The sequence below is a fragment of the Triplophysa rosa genome, linkage group LG2 (assembly GCF_024868665.1).
Source record: "Triplophysa rosa linkage group LG2, Trosa_1v2, whole genome shotgun sequence".
Lineage (NCBI taxonomy): Eukaryota > Metazoa > Chordata > Actinopteri > Cypriniformes > Nemacheilidae > Triplophysa > Triplophysa rosa.
The window spans coordinates 34,323,138-34,331,573 of NC_079891.1; positions in this window are offsets into that span (position 1 = coordinate 34,323,138).

The following is an 8,436-nucleotide window of genomic DNA, read 5'->3' on the forward strand; positions in this document are numbered from 1 at the left end:
TTATATAAACGAAGAGCTTCATCTACAGGTCATTCGTGGAAATGCTTTTGAAGAATATTAGGACAGCATCCATAAATCCCTGAAAGTACCAATACAACTCACAGATCACATGAAGGAACGTAGTTAAATGTTTACATTTTACCTTCATTATTAAATTAATTATTTTATCATTTATAGTGTATCTAAATGTAAAAACAAATGTTTAATTCTACGTGTAAAATTTAAATGTGTAATACGTATGTACATTTATAAAAAATATATAGTCTACAAATACAGTATCCATATAATAGCATTGAGTTTAAAAGCATTTATATTATCAACACATCTTTCTGAACCAGAATATAATAACATTAAACACCAAACAATAAACAATAAACATAATTTAAACACTTTTTGACTCATACAAGGTGATTGCAATGTGATTTCACAGTTATGATTGCTTTAATCTGAAGAGCAGACAGCAGCAGGTGGAGAAAGTGACACACGTGACCTGCTGCACATTGACAGAAGAGCAGACATGAGGTCTTGTACATCCACCGAGATGATTTACTATTGGACAAACATTATATTCATTATCATCTTTGAACATGTTAAGAGATGTCATTCTTCAGGTCAGATGAAATTGTTGGTCACACAAATGTGAACAGCGTTTTTATCATTTGATTTTCTTATTTCCATTCTGCTCAAATGTATTTTGTAAACCTGCTTAGAAACAAAGTACGCATTTTTGTTCTTTTGTTAAGCTGCTTTCCTTCAAACATTGTTAGTATTAATGTTTACATTTAATTTACACTAAATATGTAAAGCACCAGGACTAGCAATGTAGCATAATTTATGTTACAAATTAATTTCACATTTCAATGATTTTCTTGTAGATTACATCAGTGTGCCGGACATTGTCAAACTTCGGGCTTTGGACATGTGGAGAATGGAGATGAATATGAGTGAAGAACATAGAAACCAGATGTATGAAATACAAGTTGGCCGCACAAAAACATGGATATTATTGGCAGAGTGAGTTTAACTGTCCCACTGCCTCCTCACACAGGTTTTTGTGTTTTTATTTGTATAGACAGTAATGATTTTCTGTGCATTGACAGATGTCATTGAATGCTGTTGCTGACACATCTGGACGTCACAGATGCCGCTGAACTGCACAGATCATTCTGTGAGAATAAGACGCATCTCTGATAACTTTTGGATCCTGGAGCGCATGGAAAACTCACTGTGGTGGGAATTTAAAATCTGTTTCTGTGCTGATAATAATGGGCATCACATCCCAGCCGAAAAAAAAAAAACTAATGGGTTCAATGGTTATAGTGAGAACTGAATTGGTTTTAAAGAAAGCTTTAATGGTATCTGTGGGTCTCTACTAGTAATGTGTTGGGTTCTATTGGTGGGATTTTATCTGGTGGAACCAATAGAAAACCATTAAATCCTACTGGAATAAAGCCCAAAACACATTACATAAAGACATTTTGTACTGGTTTTAATGGTAAACAGCTGATGGTGTTTTTGGAATGGAAACCATTATAATTTGTATAGTTTTTTTTACTGCTTTTGAGATGTATTTGTATATAACTAATATATTTTTAGTATTATTAATACACTTAAAAAAAATGTTGGGTTGTTTCAACCCGAGGTTGGGTCAAAGACAGACATTTTCTATGTTCATTTAAACCAGCGGTTTGGTTTGACCATATTTTACCCAAAAGGTTCAAGAATAAAACAAATCAAGAATATATCGAGAATTAGTTGTTTATTTAAAAGAAACAGGATTGATTAATAGGATATAGGATACCGTTTAAAAAAAATGTTTTTTATTATTTTTATAATAAATACGTAGCTTTTGTTGCTAAACTTCCTAGTCATTGGGCGCTTCATACTCCTTTCCAGTAGGTGGCGGGAATGCACCTTTTAAGTTGGTTTGCCAACCGCCATTAAATCCTAAAAGAAGAAGAAGAAGAAGTCCTTGGCGGGCGCTCGCAAATGTGAAAGTCATCTATTTCCGGGACTTAGTTTGTACGAGGTGAAGTTTCTCTTACTTATTATCAAATTAAGAGTTATTTTTTACCTTTATCCTGCATTGTAAACGTGCTTAGCTTTGCTGCATATCCATTGCCTCCATTGTTTTGCCTCATTTGGATAAAAGCGTCTAAATGTAAATGACAACCAGGCGCGTGTTGTCGGAGCACAGTCGGGGTCTGTTACTTTGCTTTGTTCTTATGACGTGTTCTTCTCCGATACTTTTCGCGTTCAAGGCGAGAGCAGACTCGGAAACCGCGTAGAAATGCAAAAACGAATTCAAACTCTGTAGTATATAATGCTGTTTAATTCTATTTAAATGTACTTTACTTTCCTTTAAACGAGAACACCATTTATATCCGAAATCTACCTGTCACGCTGGACTTTTTAATTAATTAATTTTTTAAATATATTTCTTTGTTCTGACATTTCTGTGCAACGTGGTGTGAAGAAAGATCAGATCAAAAAGCCATAGTTAGAAAGTTTGGCATTTTGCCAAATATTGATGTGTTTATAAACTTCATCATCAAATGGACAGTAAATTTTCACACATCACTCAAATCTTTTGTTTCTGTTTTCAGCTATTCCTCTTTAGTCCTTCACAGACTCACCGAATAGTCAAAAACATGTCTTCACCACCCAAGAGAATGAAGCAAACCGATATAAGGACTCTAAGTCGTGTGGGTAACAGTGTAAGTTTTCTTTGTTTGGACTCAGTTTTAGTGCTAATGATGATAATAATTATGTACACTCAAAAAAATGTTGGGTTATTTTTAAGTTAACCCAGCGTTGGGTCAGAAAGGGACAAACCGGGCTGGTTGTAAATGAACCTTTGGCCTGTTTTAAGCCGTTGTTGGGGTATACATACACACTTCGAGTGTATTCATAGGTGAAATGTATTTCAGACAAACCAGACTGCCAGAGCCCCTGTAGCTGAGGACGCGTCACAGGCTAGTGACACCGCTCAGGTATGATGAAACCGTCGTTTCTAGATTACCTATGACCGCAGCATTAATAACAGACAGACTTTGAAGAAGTTTCTGCAGTTCAGTCTTAGGAGCAGAGATTACATGTTACTTTCAAATATGTCTTCTGATAAGTGTTAGTGATATTGTGATATTTGACATACTGTAAAGGTCAAACTCTTACAGTAAAGAACATATAATGAAGTACAATCTAACATTATTGTTTACATTTTTCCAGGAAAGGATGGATAAAGTGCCTAAGAAAGAAGTTGCAGATGAATTCTCTAAAGACCAGCAGCAGGTCGGTCACTTACAACACATTCACTCATAATTAATCATTTAGATAACTAACATTTATCAGTAGTATTCAGTTACTTAAATGTTTGTTTGTATATAATCAATTGTTTGTTTTCATATAACAGGACAAGGAAGAGAAAGCATTTAAGTATCGTTTAAACTCTTTAACATATTCAGTACATTGTGATCCATCCATGACTGTATTAGATGCTCTTAATACAAGTCGTGTTTTCAAGCAAGAAAAAGAAAAGCCAAAGAACAAAGACAAACAAGTACTTATTCTAACATCAAAACAACAAATCCCTGAAAGTACCAATACAACTCACAGATCACATGAAGGAACGTAGTTAAATGTTTACATTTTACCTTCATTATTAAATTAATTATTTTATCATTTATAGTGTATCTAAATGTAAAAACAAATGTTTAATTCTACGTGTAAAATTTAAATGTGTAATACGTATGTACATTTATAAAAAATATATAGTCTACAAATACTAAATACATAAAAATGCATGTTTGGTAAACATAATATTAGGTAAATTTAGCAAAATCGCAAAGGCTCATTAACATGCCCATTTTTATTTGATGTACTTGTTACTGGTATCACATACATTACAAATTGTTATTATTAGTTTTGTTAGGCTTTATTGAATTTTGTTACTTAATTTCATTGTTCTACGTCGAGTTTTTCTTTTATTTGACCTTTATTTTTACGCCGGAAGAATCGTCAATGGCGTCGGTCAGGTGATTTTCGGCGCCATGTTTGAATATACGCACGCGCAACCATTGAGCGTCATCATTTAACGTCAAAAGTAACATGCCATGGACTACTTTTACGATTCTTGAATGACAGATGGTTGGTTACTTTTAAGACGTTGTAAAAGCGCAGACTTTAGGTTTTGGATGACATGACGGTGAGTAAATAATTTATTCGAGGGTAGCAAGTACTATCACTGTAAATCACATTAACACTCGTGTGATTCCGTGAAAAACCACTAGATGTCAGCAAATGAACGTAATCACGAGGCTTGTTGAGGTCGAGGAGAGAGGGTTGTTAATCCTTTGGTTGTTTAGACAGATCGATACGGTCTTTGCTTTTTACCTGGCCGATGATAACGTGATTAATAGGTTGGAATAACCAAAGTGGTATGAATGGAGCAAGGTGGGATTTTCGAGCCTTCTGCGCATGCTCAGTAGCTACAGCGAGCTGAAAGTGTGTTGCTGGTTGTGTTTAGTGTCTGGTTGAATTGCTGGCCATTATAAGAAACATTAACGTTCCTTAACCGATTGCAGAGACCTTCCCTAAAGGGACTTCGGTATGACATCCTGCCAAACACCTTAGCAACGCCATAGCAACACTCTGACTGTGAGTTCTGCACGTGCAGACTGTTATTGTAGGGGTTCCTATGAATAACACAAATACCTGTTAATGATGATCATATTGATTATTAAATTGATCAACTTATTAAGTACCAAACCAGCGATTCCCTCCAGTTAACTGAAGCAGAATTCATTTTCATTCTCCTCACATCATCCACCTGCTTCTCTCTCTGGTTTCTTTTATTCAGCTCTTTGAACTTCTTCGTGATGGACGGCTGGAGGAATTCAATTAAGTGCAGTAATAATTAAGACAAAGAGCCTTGTAGCAAGTACTATCACTGTAAATCACATGAACACTCGTGTGATTCCGTGAAAAACCACTAGATGTCAGCAAATGAACGTAATCACGAGGCTTGTTGAGGTCGAGGAGAGAGGGTTGTTAATCCTTTGGTTGTTTAGACAGATCGATACGGTCTTTGCTTTTTACCTGGCCGATGATAACGTGAATAATAGGTTAGAATAACCAAAGTGGTATGAATAGAGCAAGGTGGGATTTTCGTGCCTTCTGCGCATGCTCAGTAGCTACAGCGAGCTGAAAGCGTGTTGCTGGTTGTGTTCATTGTCTGGTTGAATTGCTGGCCATTATAAGAAACATTAACGTTACTTAGCCGATTGCAGAGACCTTCCCTAAAGGGACTTCGGTATGACATCCTGCCAAACACCTTAGCAACGCCATAGCAACACTCTGACTGTGAGTTCTGCACGTGCAGGCTGTTATTGTAGGGGTTCCTATGAATAACACAAATACCTGTTAATGATGATCATATTGATTATTAAATTGATCAACTTATTAAGTACCAAACCAGCGATTCCCTCCAGTTAACTAAAGCAGAATTCATTTTCATTCTCCTCACATCATCCACCTGCTTCTCTCTCTGGTTTCTTTTATTCAGCTCTTTGAACTTCTTCGTGATGGACGGCTGGAGGAATTCAATTAAGTGCAGTAATAATTAAGACAAAGAGCCTGAAGTTGATGTTGTCATTTTTTACAGTGATTTAGATCAAGAGAGAGGAAAAACAACAGTGATGTATTGATCAAGCCTGTCGGCCTCTTGTTCTGGGAATTGATTGTTCTGAATGAGAAGCTCTGGGAGATGACGGATGAGGACAGGAAGCTCTTGGCATGGGATGCTCCTGCCTTCAAATTCAATAACTTCATAAGAGCACAAAACACAATAGACCTGTTGCTCTGGATAGAAGAGCTACCTTTTGTTTGAGATTGTTTTAAGATGTATATTTATTAGATAAGACAGATTTTGTCATGTGCTTTGTGTCTCTATATGTTTGTGTGTGTGTTAGACTTTGGTTCTCTTGTTCTTTGTGTCAGGACACATTACCTGTTTCCTAACCGTGTGTTCACTATAACCATCAGCAGGGTGTGAAGTCCACACAAGCACACGCACACATGTCTGATTTATTATCTCCGTGGGGACAGTCCATAGGCGTAATGTTTTTTATACTGTACAAACTGTATATTTTATCCCTAACCCTACCCCTAAACCTAAAGATCATAGAAAACTTTTTGCATTTTTAGATTTGTCAAAAATATTGTTCTGTACAATTTATAAGCTTTTTTGCCCATGAGGACCTCAATTTTGGTCCCCACGGTGACACGAGTCCCCGTGAGTTGGTGTGCGTTCAGGTTTAGGTCCCCACCGGGATGTAAAAACATGAACACACACACACACATGTATGTTTTATTATCTCTGTGGGGACAGTCCATAGGCGTAATGAGTTGTATCTGGTTGGACGGGGCTTTGCTCTTGAATGTTAAAGTGTGTCTACATACTTCAAAACGGCAAAGAAAAAGTTGTTCCATTTCAAGCAACTTCATCTCTTTAAGTGGAATGACCTTTGCACTTCATCTCAATGAGGTGGATTGAGGGAGAAATGCCGGCTCATGTTTGCGTCTAGTCATTCTGTTTGTTCATCCATCATATTTAGAGAACAGATGTGACCCATTGATACAAACACACACACGGCTCTGAGAGGTTTGATTTGTTGACCTCTGTCTGTGGATTTAGTTGCATTTTGGATTCTTTTCTCCCGCAGAAGTATTGAGGATGATTTATGATGGTAAATTAAATGCGTTTCTTTGACACCGCTGCTTTGACTGTAAACAACACTATTATCACGACCATCAGAGAGCATTTCAGGAGTTATTGCTGTACTTTGTGAGACTATTGAGATACTCCGATTGTAAGTGAGCGTTGTATGACGTATCCAACAGATCAACACGAGGAAAGTGAATATGGCTTTATGGGAAAAGGACTCAAGTAAAAGTTTCAAAGTTACTGGTGTACTTCATGTAGGTTGTAATGTGAAGCACAAGTGAATGGTGTAAATGATAGTGCAGATAATTATAGTGACGGCAGGGTGCAGGTCTCTTAGCATGGCGATATGACTACAGGTATGAGTTCTGCTCCATAACCTTTGACTTTAATAATAAAATGGATTCTTTAGCCTTTATCTCGTTCAGATGTTCTGCGGGTTGGTTTCTCGTCCGCAGTAGATGTTTCTCATTTGATAGGAAACATCTACTGGGTTCAACTTTTCCTTTTCAGGAGTGACGTGTCAAGTCTGTTGGCCGTCTGAAAAGTCTCATGGTGAACCTCAGGACTTCTGGCCTGAGGCTCTATAATATCTGCTGTGAGAGTTTGAGACGGGAATGAGTTTGTCTGAGTTGTGTTAGATAAGAGACCGACAGAGATGACACTTCCATCAGGAGACCAGATTACTTTGAAGAAAAGAGTCAGATGAAATGATCCTCGATCGTACCTGTGACACGATCACTATAATGTGGGCCAATCTGAAGCTAGGAGTTCCTCTCTCGGTTCATGCACATGTTTCCGTCCCAGTTGTTTCTTTACGGATTAACAGAACAGTGATATTGTGTAGATTGTGAAAAGCAGTGATGTATCAGACAGGTTTTAATCGTCATAAGTGTTTGTGTAAAGCTGGTTCAGACACACACTCGTCTCTCCATTGCACTCTCCTGTGACGCTTGTAATGTTTCTAAACGCACATGCTCTGTCTGGTCTCTTCTGTGCACCGGAAACAAGAACTTCCAGAACTTTCTCTACATCCACTGCCACGATATGGTACGACACGGCTATTTCACAAGACGGTAACAATGAGAACACTGCTTTTCTGTTTAATGTAGTCCACAGATATCTGTGTAATGATGGTTTTATTGGATTCTTGGTCTTGTGGATTTTCCACAACATGGTCAGAATGAATAAGCGCTATCATTTTTAATCACGTTGTCTATGTTTTCTTTCAGACCTGCTTCATATAAAATGAGTGTAATGTTAAATTGTGAACTTGGAGAAAAAGAGTGCTATCTGTTGTTCTCATTTTTTTTAACAGAATAGACTGTTTTACTTTTTTGTAACATGTTCAATGGTACAATAGCTAGATGCTGAACAGTGAGAAAGTGATTTGTTGAGATAAAACATGGCTTTAGAAACACTTAACTCGAGAACCTCTTTGCATTGCCTGATGGGTAATTTTTGTCATTTCCATAGTGTTGATGGAGAAATTTTGATTTAAAGCCTATAAATGTGATGTGTAGTTGTTTGTTCTGTAATTTAGTGGCAAAACTTTGCCTTTTAGTGAGTAATTGTTGTAAAGAAATGCACTGCACAAGTTTAATCTCATGAGTGAAATTAAAACACACATGTGTTTATCAGCCATCTGCGTCCGGTGGTGATAACATACATCCAAACTGTGTTTAAAGACATTTTCAATTTGTTATATTCGGTTT